The sequence below is a fragment of the Eptesicus fuscus genome, chromosome 8, assembly GCF_027574615.1.
Source record: "Eptesicus fuscus isolate TK198812 chromosome 8, DD_ASM_mEF_20220401, whole genome shotgun sequence".
Taxonomy (NCBI): Eukaryota; Metazoa; Chordata; class Mammalia; order Chiroptera; family Vespertilionidae; genus Eptesicus; species Eptesicus fuscus.
In genome coordinates, this window is record NC_072480.1 from 34889266 (window position 1) to 34902610 (window position 13345).

The following is a 13345-nucleotide window of genomic DNA, read 5'->3' on the forward strand; positions in this document are numbered from 1 at the left end:
ATTTCAAAGAATCAGCTTTTGGTTTTGATTTTTCTCTATTGATTTCTGATGAAATTTAATATCACTAATTTATGTTCTAATTTTTATTACTCCCTTCTTCTATTTACTTGGGATTTAATTTGCCTTTTCCCCCTAGTTTCTAAAGGTGAAACCTTATACTATTAACTTTAGGCCCTTTTTTATTTCTAATATATGCATTCAATGCTATAGATTTTTCTCTAAGCACTGCTTTCATTGAATCCTACACTTTTTGATGTATTTATTTTCATTTGCATTTTGTTCAAAAATTTTTAAACTTTTTATATTTCTTATTTGACCTACATATTATTTAGAAGTGTATTTTACATTGTAAGTATTTGGGATTTCTTCTTTTTCTCCCTCCTCCTCCTCCTCCTCCTCCTCCTCCCCCTCCTCCTTCTTCTTCTTCTCTCTCTCTGTTCTAGGAGAGAATTAAGAAGCTTTAACTTGACGGGCTCCAGGTCGCCAGCACCTGCCAGCAGCACAGCACAGGCGCCGAGTGTCAGGCTATCAACCATCCAGACATCCCCAACCAGGATGCTGGACATAGGGAGCCTCTCTCCTCTCTGCCACCTAATGACAGACAGGACACGGCAGCCACACCTGCAATGCCTCTAGGGGCAGTACTATTTGGGATTTCTAATCTATTTTTCTGTTATTGATTTCTAGTTTAATTCCATTGTATAATTTTAATTTTTTTAATTAGTTAAGGTTTCTTTTATAACCCAGAATGAGGTCTACTTAGTGAATGTTTCAGGGGAGCCTTAGAAAAATGTGTAATTTTTTCTTTTGTTGAATGAAGTAATCCATAGAAGTCAATTATGTTCAATTACCTGATAGTGTTGTTGAATTCAACTATGTTCTTACTGATTTTCTGGCTACTTGGATCTGTCCATTTTTGCTAGAGGAATACAATTCTACATCACTCATATTCCTTGGATTTTGCACAAATCGTTTGAAAATGTATGTCCACAAAAACCTGTTCACTGGCCCTGGCTGGGTGGCTCATTTGATTGGAGCACCAGCCCACACACCAAAAAATGGCGTCAGGTTAGATTCCCGGTCAGGGCACATGTCTAGGTTGCAGGTTTAATCCACTGTCAGGGCACGTACAGGAGGCAACCAATCAATGTTTTTCTCTCACTTTCTCTCTCTCTCTCTCTCTCTCTCTCTCTCTCTCTCTCTCTCACTCAAAAATCAATAAAAACATATCCTTGGGTGAGGATTAAAAACAAACAAAAAACCTGCCTACTGATATATACAGTATCTTTATTCAAAATTGCCAAAACTGGGAGAGGAGAGAAAATGGCGACGGAATAGAGTCGGGTTTGGAGTCTGTTCCTGGGGCGGAGAGTCGGAGCAGCAGAGGCTCGCAGAGGGAGTGTATGTGGGCAAGCCAAGGGACAGCTAAACTCCAGGAGAAGGCGGGGGAGTGCTGGGCAGTGTTCCTCTGACCGCGCAGCACCCACAGGGGCTGGGTCCCCTCCTGGAGCTGCGGGCTCGCCGGGCGCCTCGCCATCTTGCAAGGAAAGGAGGATTTTAGGGGAAACCTGACTTTCTGCGACAACTGCAAACACTGAGCTGCTGGGAGCAACAGACCACCGGTCCCCTATCAGCGCAAACACTCGGATTCAAAGAAACTCTTCACTGCACCACGGAAAGGTCAGATTTCGCCTGAAATGAGGGGCGGTTTCTAATCCCCGCGGTGGGTGAGGGAAGCGCTGGGTGAGGGAAGCGCGGCAGCCGCAGGACCGGCAGGAGCCGGGAGGTCTGTGCCTAGAAAAATCGGCGGCAGTTGGAGCTGCCGTGATACGTGAATGAGGAGGGGGGTCTTCTGAGCTGCTAACAGAAGTGACCTCTTGAAAGCAACTCATTTTAATCTGACGAGGAGGGTCAGACTAAGAAGTTTCAAAGGAGTGCAGGCTCCTTAGTCTGGGGCACAGACCCACGGTCCGCACACCTGGGCTCTTTCCGACTCTGATTGCTAAGCCCAACACATAGAAAAACCCAGGTGGAAACCCTGAAAGACTGCAGGGGGAAGGTGTTTTTTCGGAACCTGGGGACCAGAGCTGCGTGTGACCATCAGAGAGGCAGCTCTGAGGCACATACCTCCACAAACCGGTAGTGAGTGCCATAGAGGGGAAAAAAGAAAAAAGAAAAAAAGAGCTAGAGAGGCCCGGAAGTCAATTCAGAAACACTGCCACCCAGGGGCTGAAACGCTAATTGTCTCTGGTGTAATTAAAAATAAATACGAGAAATTAAGACAGGGCTGGCTTAAAAAGCAGGACTGGCTTCCAACACTGAGGAGCCCTGGAATGAAGCTGAACTGAAATACCGCCCAGACTGGGAAAAAGGCGTACCAAACAGAATAATAGAGGAAGTGAATGACAGCCGCTACTGCACATTTTAGTCTTCCTATTTTTTAATTTTCAATTCTTTTTTCAATTTTTAAAATTTTTTATTCTCATATTTTTTTATTTTCATTTTTTGCATCTTTTACTTAAGAAACTATTTTTTTTCTTTTTCCTCACTCGATTTTCACCTTTTTAATTATTACATTTTTATTTTCAATCAATACTATTATTACTATTATTTTACTTTTTTTTTTTTTTAATGTCATTTGATTTTCTCTTTCTTTTTTTTTTGGATTAGTGTCCTACATTCGATTTGCATCTTTCCCTTACAATCGCTTTACCCTATCTCAAAGCTAACATTATGCCATCACTCTCCTCCTAACCTTTCCCATTTTGGTCCCCAGTTTATTTTAACCCTTTCTGGCTTTAGATTTTCCCTACTTTTTCAGTTTACTCCCTGCTAAAACTTCACCCTACTTATATATCTAATTCCCAACCCCCTGCTCCAAATCCATACAAACCTCTCTCTACGCTACCTTAAAAAAATTATTTTTCTCTCGGGCCTTTTGTTGTTGTTTGCTTGAATGTTGATTAGATTGAATTTTTATGCTTTTTTATGAGATTGTTTTGATTATTCTTTTTGTTGGTTTGGTTGGTTCTTTTGTTTGCTTTGTTTTTGTTTGTTTTTTACTTTTGTTTTCCCTTGCCTCACTTGATATTAGCTGCTGTTGCAGTTTGTATTAATCTCCAGGCTCGTGTTGCTGGAATTTGCTGGGAATAGTGGTTGTTCTAGTGGAGTTTACTCCCCATATATATAGTTTGTTCCCCTTTTCTCTCTTAGTATCATTCTTGTCTCTCTTACTTTTTTTTCCTTTTATTTTTCTTTTCTGTTATTTCTTTTTCTTTTCTTTCTTTCTGCTCTTTTCCCAAGTTCAGATTCACACTCGTTGTTTTTTTTGTTTTGTTTTGTTTTTTTTTTCGTTGTTGTTCTTTCTTTTTACTCTCCCTCTTCCACTCCTATTCCCTAATTTGTCTTTCTCTGGTGGTTACCTTTATTGGAGGTTATTAATATCGTGAATACAATTCTGTTCAGTGCCTTGTCTGTTGCGCCTGGTTGTGTTGTATTTTATACCTTTAAATCAACGCCAGAGAGAGAAATCTATATAACCAGACATCCGGAGAAGAGAGACCATGGGGAGACAAAGAAACAGCCCCCACAGGAAAGAGAAACAGGCATCACCAGAAAAGGAAGTAAACGATTTAGAGGCAAACAACCTATCAGAGAAAGAATTCAGAGAAATGATCATAGGGTGGCTGAAAAGGATGGAAGACAAATTCGACAATATGAGTAAGAACCAAGAAGAAATGAAGAAGAACCAAGAAGAAATGAAAAATGACATCGCTGCTGTAAAGAACTCAATAGAAAGCGTCAAGAGTAGACTAGATGAAGCAGAGGACCGCATAAGTGAGCTAGAAGACAAGATGGAAAAAAATACCCAATTACAACAGCTTCTAGAAACAAAAATTAGAAAGATTGAGGAGAGCGTAAGGGAACTTCGGGACAATACAAAACAAAACAACATCAGGATAATAGGGGTGCCAGAAGGAAAGGAAACTGAGCAAGGAATAGAAAACCTGTTTGAAGAAATAATAACAGAAAACTTCCCTGATATAGGGAAGAAAAAACCCACACAAATCCAAGAAGCTCACAGAGTTCCAAGCAAAATGAACCCCAAAAGACCGACGCCAAGGCACATTATAGTTAAGTTGGCAAACACCAACGACAAAGTAAGAATCTTACAAGCGGCCAGAGAGAGACAGACAGTTACATACAAAGGAACCCCCATCAGACTAGCAACTGATTTCTCAACAGAAACTCATCAGGCCAGAAGGGAATGGAATGAAATATACCAAGTCATGCAAAGGAAGGGTCTAAATCCAAGAATACTGTACCCAGCAAGGCTATCAATCAAAATTGAAGGTGAAATCAGGAGCTTCACAGACAAAAAAGGACTAAGGGAGTTTATCACCACCAAACCAGCAATGAAAGAAATGCTAAAGGGTCTGCTGTAAAAAAAAAAAAAAAAAAGAAAGAAATAGGAAGCAAAGAAGGTACACAGGGGTATAGAATAAAAATGGCGTCAAATAAGTACCTATCAATAATAACTTTAAATGTAAATGGATTGAATGCCCCAATCAAAAGACACAGGGTAACAGACTGGATAAGAAAACAAAACCCAGATATCTGCTGTCTACAGGAAACCCACCTCAAAAAAAAGGATGCATACAGACTGAGAGTAAAGGGATGGAAAAAGGTTTTCCAGGCAAATGGAAATGAAAAAAAAGCTGGGGTTGCAATACTTATATCTGACAAAGTAGATCTCAAAGTGAAGGACATAACAAGAGATAATGAAGGCCACTTCATAATACTAAAGGGAGAAATCCAACAAGAAGAAATAACTCTGGTAAACATATATGCACCCAATACAGGAGCACCAAGATACATTAAAAAACTCCTGGAAGATATCAAAGGAGAGATTGACAGTAATACAATCATAGTAGGAGACTTCAATACCCCACTATCACCATTGGACAAATCCTCTAAACTAAACATCAGCAAAGAAACATCAAACCTAAATGACTCACTAGAACAGATGGAATTAATCGACATCTTCAGAACATTTCACCCCAAAGCCACAGAATATACATTCTTCTCAAGTGCACATGGGTCATTTTCAAAGATAGACCATATGTTAGGACATAGGCAAAGTCTCTACAAATTCAAGAAGATAGAAATCATATCAAGTATCTTCTCAGATCACAGTGGCATAAAACTGGAAATCAACTACAATAAAAACAACCCAAAGAAATCAAATACTTGGAGACTAAACAGCATGTTATTAAACCATGACTGGGTTACCAAAGACATCAAGGAAGAAATAAAAAACATCATGGCAACAAACGACAATGAAAACACAACAATCCAAAATCTATGGGACACAATGAAAGCAGTCCTGAGAGGGAAGTTCATAGCTCTACAAGCCTACTTCAAAAAACAAGAAACAATGGTAATAAATTACCTAACCCAACAACTCAAAGAGTTAGAGAGAGAGCAACAAGATAAGCCCAGTGTAAGCAGAAGGAAAGAAATAATAAAGATCAGAGCGGAGATAAACGACATAGAGACCAAAGAAACAATACAAAAGATCAACAAAACCAAGAGCTGGTTCTTTGAAAGGATAAACAAGATTGATGGACCTCTAGCCAGGCTCACCAAGAAGCAAAGAGAGAGGACCCAAATAAACAAAATCAGAAATGAAAGAGGTGAAATAACAACAGATCCCGCTGAGATACAAAGGATTGTTACAAAATACTATGAACAACTCTATTCCAACAAACTGGACAACCTAGAGGAAATCGACATATTCCTAGAAAAATACAACCTTCCAAAACTTAATCAGGAAGATTCTAAACAGCTCAACATGCCAGTAACTATGGAAGAAATTGAAGCAGTCATCAAAAAGCTTCCGACAAACAAAAGCCCGGGGCCAGATGGCTTCACAGGAGAGTTTTATCAAACTTTCAAGGAAGAACTAAAACCTATCCTCCTCAGACTATTCCAAAAAATTCAAGAGGAAGGAACACTTCCAGGCTCCTTCTATGAAGCCAGCATCACCCTAATACCAAAACCAGATAAAGACAACTCAATGAAAGAGAATTACAGGCCAATATCCCTCATGAACATTGATGCCAAAATCCTCAACAAAATTCTAGCAAATCGGCTCCAGCAGTACATCAGAAAGATCATACACCATGACCAAGTAGGATTTATTCCAGGAATGCAAGGATGGTACAATATCCGCAAATCAATAAACGTGATACATCACATAAACAAATTGAGAGATAAAAATCACATAGTCATATCAATAGATGCAGAAAAAGCATTTGACAAAATCCAACACCCTTTCTTGATAAAAACTCTCAACAAGGTGGGAATAGAAGGCTCGTACCTCAACATAATAAAAGCTATTTATGATAAACCCACAGCAAACATCATACTCAATGGGCAAAAACTAAAACCATTTCCCCTAAGAACAGGAACAAGACAGGGATGCCCACTCTCACCACTCCTGTTTGACATAGTACTGGAAGTATTAGCTATCGCAATTAGGCAAGAAGAAGAAATAAGAGGCATCCAAATTGGAAAAGAAGAAGTGAAGCTGTCCTTATTTGCAGATGACATGATATTGTACATAAAAAACCCAAAAGATTCCATCAAAAAACTAATAGACTTAATAAATGAATTCGGCAATGTAGCGGGATACAAAATTAACGCCAAGAAATCTATGGCTTTTCTATACACCAATAATGAACTTACAGAAAGAGAGACTAAAAAAGCAATCCCATTTACCATCGCACCAAAAAAATTAAGATACCTAGGAATAAACTTAACTAAGGAAGTAAAAGACCTATACGCAGAAAACTACAGGACACTGAAAAAAGAGATAGAGGAAGACGTAAACAGATGGAAGAACATACCATGTTCCTGGATTGGTAGAATCAACATCATTAAAATGTCCATACTACCCAAAGCAATCTACAGATTCAATGCACTCCCCATCAAAATACCAACAGCATACTTCACAGACCTAGAAAGAACTCTCCAAAAATTCATCTGGAATAAAAAAAGACCCCGACTAGCCTCAGCAATCCTCAGAAAGAAGAATAAAGTAGGTGGGATCTCAATACCAGATTTCAAGCTGTATTACAAAGCCACTGTTCTCAAAACAGCCTGGTACTGGCACAAGAACAGACATATTGATCAATGGAACAGAATAGAGAACCCAGATATCGACCCAAACCACTATGCTCAATTAATATTTGACAAAGGAGGCATGAACATACAATGGAGTCAAGACAGTCTCTTCAATAAATGGTGTTGGGTAAACTGGACAGATACATGCAAAAAAATGAAACTAGATCACCAACTTACACCATACACAAAAATAAACTCAAAATGGATACAGGACTTAAACATAAGACGGGAAACCATAAAAATACTAGAGGACTCCACAGGCAACAAAATCTCAGACATATGCCAAAAGAACTTCTTCACTGACACTGCCCCTAGGGCAATGGAAGCTAAAGAGAAAATTAACAAATGGGACTACATCAAAATAAAAAGCTTTTTTACAGCAAAAGAAACCATCAACAAAACAACAAGAAAGCCCACCGCATGGGAAAACATATTTGCAAATGCTATCACTGATAAAGGTTTAATCTCCAACATCTACAGGCAGCTTATGCAACTTAATAAGAGGAAGATAAATGATCCAATAAAAAAATGGGCAACAGACCTAAACAGAATATTTTCAAAAGAAGACAGAAGGAAGGCCAAGAGACACATGAAAACATGTTCAAAGTCACTTATTATCCGAGAGATGCAAATCAAAACAACAATGAGGTACCATCTCACACCTGTCAGAATGGCTATCATCAACAAATCAACAAACAACAAGTGTTGGCGAGGATGCGGAGAAAAAGGAACCCTCGTGCACTGCTGGTGGGAATGCAGACTGGTGCAGCCACTGTGGAGAACAGTATGGAGTTTCCTCAAAAAACTGAAAATGGAACTCCCATTTGACCCAGTAATCCCACTCCTGGGAATATATCCGAAGAAACTAGAAACACCAATCAGAAAGGATATATGCACCACTATGTTCATAGCAGCACAATTTACAATAGCTAAGATTTGGAAACAGCCTAGGTGCCCATCAGCAGATGACTGGATCGGAAAACTGTGGTACATCTACACAATGGAATACTATGCTGCCATAAAAAAGAAGGAATTCTCATCATTTGCAGCAACCTGGATGGAATTGGAGAACATTATGCTAAGTGAAATAAGCCAGTCAATGAAAGAAAAATACCACATGATCTCACTCATTTAGGGATAGTAAAGAACATTATAAAGTGGTGAACAAAAAGATAGATACAGAGACAGTAAAGCATCAAACAGACTTTCAAAGTACAGGGGGAAAGTTTGGGAAAGGTGGGGGAGTTATGAAATCAAACGAAGGACTTGTATGCATGCATATAAGCATAAACAATGGACGCAAAACTCTGGGGGGGGAGGGCATGTGTGGGTGTGGGGTGGGGGGTAATAGTAAGATATGTACACATATAATACCTCAATAAAAATATTAAAAAAAAAAAAAAAAAAAAAAAAAAAAAAAAAAAAAAAAAAAAAAAAAAAATGCCAAAACTTGAAAGCAACACTGTGGTACATTCAGGCAATGAAATGCTATTCAGTGCTACAAATAAATAAGCTACCAAACCATGAAATGGCATGGAGGAACCTCAGATGCATATTACTAAGTGAAGAAACCAATCTGAACAATACTGTTTGATTCCAACTATACGATATTCTAAAAAAGGCAAAGTTATAGAAACTAAATGATTAGGGGTTGCCAGGATTTTTTTTTTTGGGGGGGGCGGTGGGCTGGTGGTACAGAGGGATGAGTAGGCAGACCACAAAGTATTTTTAGGAAAGTGAAACAACTGTATGAGATTATAATGGCAGATACATGTCACTATGCATTTATCCAAATACAAAAAGTGTTCAATGCCAAGAGTGAACTCTATTGTAAATTATGGACTTTGGGCATCTATTTTAACAAATGCACCTCTCTGGTTGGAGATGTCAATAAGGGGTGAGGTTGTACATGTGTGGGAACAGGGTTTATACATAATCTCTTTCTACTTTCTGCTCACTTTTACTGAGAAACTAAAACTGTCCTTAAAAATAAAGTTTATGAGTAAAAATTCAATATTAATTTCTCTATTTTTTGTTCAAATAGTTCAATTGACTGAATCTCCCTTCATTTAAGATGTTATATATTAAGAAGGAGAGTTGATATAGGTGTCTGTCCCTTAACAGTGCTATCATTGCATTACACGATGGGCTCTCAAAAGTGTGGGACCCAAGGAGTACCATGCAAGTCATCTGGCAGCTTGTTAGAAATGCACATATTGGGCCCTTTCCCAGACATTCTGACTCAGAATTTCTGGAAGTGAAATTTCTGGAAGTGAAACCCAGCAATCTGTTTATTAGAAAATACTTCCAGGGCTTTTATGTAGGCTGATGTTTGAGAACTGATTCACTAAACCATACTAGACAATGACTTCTATTACTGTATCTTCTTAGAAGTTCAACATAGCACATGCAGGGGAAGACACCTTCCCTAGCAACCACAGTGGAAGCAAGATTGACTCTGTCCCAGGCCAGAGGTATATGGTCAAATAATATGACAGGAATAGTTTATTAGAAAGGCACCTGATTAGAGATTGACCGATGCTAAATAAGCCTTCTATTTGGAAATGTGGTTTTAAGACTCCCTTGAATAAAAAACTAAAGTTAACATTCCTGGATGGTGTCATTTTCAGATAATCTGAAAAGTATAAAATTTAGTCTGCCAATGAAGAAAAAAATAAAGCGGAAATGAACAAGTGTTTCCTTTTAAAAAAATGTATCTTTATTGTTGAAAGTATTACAGATGTCCCTTTCCCCCCACTTAACCCTCTAACCTCACACCGCCCCCCCCAGGCCTTCACCACACGATTGTCTGTGTCCATGAGTTATACATATATGCATATAAGTTCTTTGGTTAACCTTTCCCCCCCTCAACCTTCCACCCCACTTTTCCTCTGAGATTTGAATGAGCAATTGAGGTAGATGCTTTTCTGTTTTTTTTCTGTGTCTGTGACTCTGCTCTATTCCTGAGGTAAAGCTGAACTCTCAACTTTATGTTCTTTTTTAAAGTTATGCATCTTTAAATCAGATAGAATTTTTTATCAAATTATCTTGATTGGTTTTCTTATTTGAAAACTGATAGCCATGAGAGCAGGTAGAAGATCGTCTCCTCATTATTAGGAAATACCTCCTTCCTGTATAATACTGTCTGATATTTATTGAACAGAAGACAAAATAATTTATATCTACTATAATGAAGAGCTAAAATAAAACTAAAAGAAAAAGACAATACAATACAATGTATGTGTTCCAGTGAAAGAGCAAATTGAAGAAAAGGTAGCATCATTGTAGATAATTTACTGGGTAATATTGACAGGTTGGTATAGCATAATATGGACAGGTTGGTAATATTTACTGGGTTGGTATAGCATCATGAACACAGTTATGTGTAAACCTCTCTGGACTACAATAGCATCTCTGGACACACACACACACACACACACACACACACACACACACACACACACACTAATTTTTCTACAGTCCTAAGCACCTGGAGACTTTATGTAGTAGACTTTTATCTGCTGAGGGATTTCCATTTCTCTGGGATGTCTCCCTGTCTTTCAATCCAGACATAAATGAAGACTAATACAAAATATATATTTCACATGTGTATTTAAGGGTGGGGCAAACATTGGTTTACAGTTTTGAGTATGCAAAACACAGAGTTTATTCTTGTATTATTTATTAATCATTGTATTATTTTTCATATAGGTTACAAAATGTTACCTCCAATAATTTGTGTGTCCATCTGACACCATAGATCAGGGGTCCTCAGACTTTTTAAACAGGGGCCAGTTCACTGTCCCTCAGAACGTTGGAGGGCCAGACTATAGTTTAAAAAAAAAACTATGAACAAATTCCTATGCACACTGCACATATCTTATTTTGAAGTACAAAAACACCCACATGTGTCCCGCGGGCCGTAGTTTGAGGACGCCTGCCATAGATAATTATTATAGTACTAGTGGCCCGGTGCACAAAATCCGTGCAGGGGGGTGGGGGTGTTCCTCAGCCCAGCCTGAACCCTCTCCAATCTGGGACCCCCTCGGGGGATGTCTGACTGCCGGTTTATGCCCTATCTCGGGATCGGGCCTAAACTGGCAGTCAGACATCCCTCTTGCAATCCAGGACTGCTGGCTCCTAACCGCTCACCTGCCTTCCTGCCTGATCGCCACTAACCACTCTGCCTGCCGTCCTGCTCACCCCCAGCTGCCCCCCCCCACTGGCCTGCTCACCCTCAACTGCCCCCCTACCAGCCTGATTACCCCCAACTTCCCCCACCCTGCTAGCCTGCTTGCCCCTAACTGCCCCCACCCTTCTGGCCTGCTTGCCTCCAAATGCCACCCCTGCTGGCCTAATCACCACCAACTGCCCCTACCCTGCTGGCCTGCTCACCCCCAACTGCTCCCCCCCCCGCAGCCTGGCTGCCCACAGAGGGAGGCCCTCCCCACCCTGCTGGGGCTCTGCAATCAATGGCAGAGCAGAGGCAGGCATTTCCCACCCAGCCTGGGCTCCGCCATTAATCCCTGCCCACACAGAGGCCCTGTCCACCCTGTGATCAATTGCTTCCCACAGGGAGACCCTACCTGCCCTGCCCATCCTGCCAGGGCTCTGTGATCAATGCTGCGCAGAGGGAGACCCTGCCCACGTGGCTGGGGCTCTGCAAATGGCCCTCACAGCCTTGGAGGCTTTCCTCGGCCCTCCCAGCCATGGCTTTGTCCAGAAGGAGGTCCAGAAATTCGTCAGTAAGGTCTCCTGGTCTAATTAGCATATTATCCTTTTATTAGTATATATTGTTATCTATGTTCCCTATCTTTTACCTTATATTCCCTTGACTCTTTTTTAACTCCCCACTAGTACTTCTTACCCGGGGGATGTCCGACTGCCACAGAGGTGGGAGAGGCTCCCCCCACTGCCGCTGTGCTCGCCAGCCGTGACCTGGCTCAAGTATTCTGGCTGAGTGGTGCTCCCCCTATGGGAGCGCACTGACCACCAGGGGGCAGCTCCTGCATTTAGCGTCTGCCCCCTGGTGGTCAGTGAGTGTCATAATGACCGGTCGTTCCACTGTTCGGTTGATTTGCATATTAGCCTTTTATTATATAGGATACTCAAGATATAGAAACATTATTATTTTTAAGTGTACAGTTCAGTAGTGTTGAGTGTTTTCACATTTTTGTACAACAAATCTCTGGAACATTTTCATCTTACAAAACTAAAAGTCAATACCCACTAAACACTAATTCTTCCTCCTTTATTTCCCCAGTCTTTGGCAATCATATTTCTACTGTGTTTTTATGGTTTTGACCACTTAAGACCCTATATGACTGGAACCCTACAGTATTTGTCTTGTGCTAGCTTATTTCACTTAGTATAGTGTCCTTGAGGTTAATCCATGTTGTAGCATGTGAAATATTTTTTTAAGGCTGCATAATATAGCATTATACTTATATATCACATTTTCTTTATTCATTAATTTACCCATGGACATTTGGGTTACTTCCTCTAGAATTTTAGTGCCATTTAGAGTTTACAGCACAAATTTATTGTACACTGACCACATCATTCATGACATCAGCTTTATTGAAGAAAATTGGGGGATCCAGATTATTAGCAAATATGTTTCATGTTTTCTATGTCCAAAATATGACTTGACTCCAGTCATCCTAACAACTTTTTTACTTATTCTTAAATTATATTTAACTATTCAGTCTGGGATGGGACCTGCATATTCTTTTTATAAAAATAAAAATTTGAGCCGAAACCGGTTTGGCTCAGTGGATAGAGCGTCAGCCTGCAGACTCAAGGGTCCCAGGTTCGATTCCGGTCAAGGGCATGTGCCTTGGTTGCGGGCACATCCCCAGTAGGGGGTGTGCAGGAGGCAGCTGATCGATGTTTCTCTCACATCGATGTTTCTAACTCTGTCCCTCTCTCTTCCTCTCTGTAAAAAATCAATAAAAAATATATTTAAAAAAATAAAAAAAAATAAAAATTTGAGAAGTTAATTTTGATGAACAGCTTTGAGCACATGAATGTAGAAACTAAATGTATAAACCAATTATTGGTCTCATTCAGAGTTCCCCACACTGACATTGAACTCACATAAATGTAGTTTCTTTGGGACACCAAATAATAAGTAGGAAGAGTGCCAAAATATGTT

At 39.9% G+C, this 13345-nt stretch overlaps 1 non-coding gene across 1 annotated transcript; it reads right to left on the reverse strand.

Annotated features, from left to right (window-relative positions):
• Positions 1–516: 516 nt before the first annotated feature.
• On the reverse strand, positions 517–643 carry LOC129150145 (small nucleolar RNA SNORA17). The gene has a single exon (XR_008556875.1). It is a non-coding gene; the product is annotated as a small nucleolar RNA SNORA17 (small nucleolar RNA).
• Positions 644–13345: the final 12702 nt, after the last annotated feature.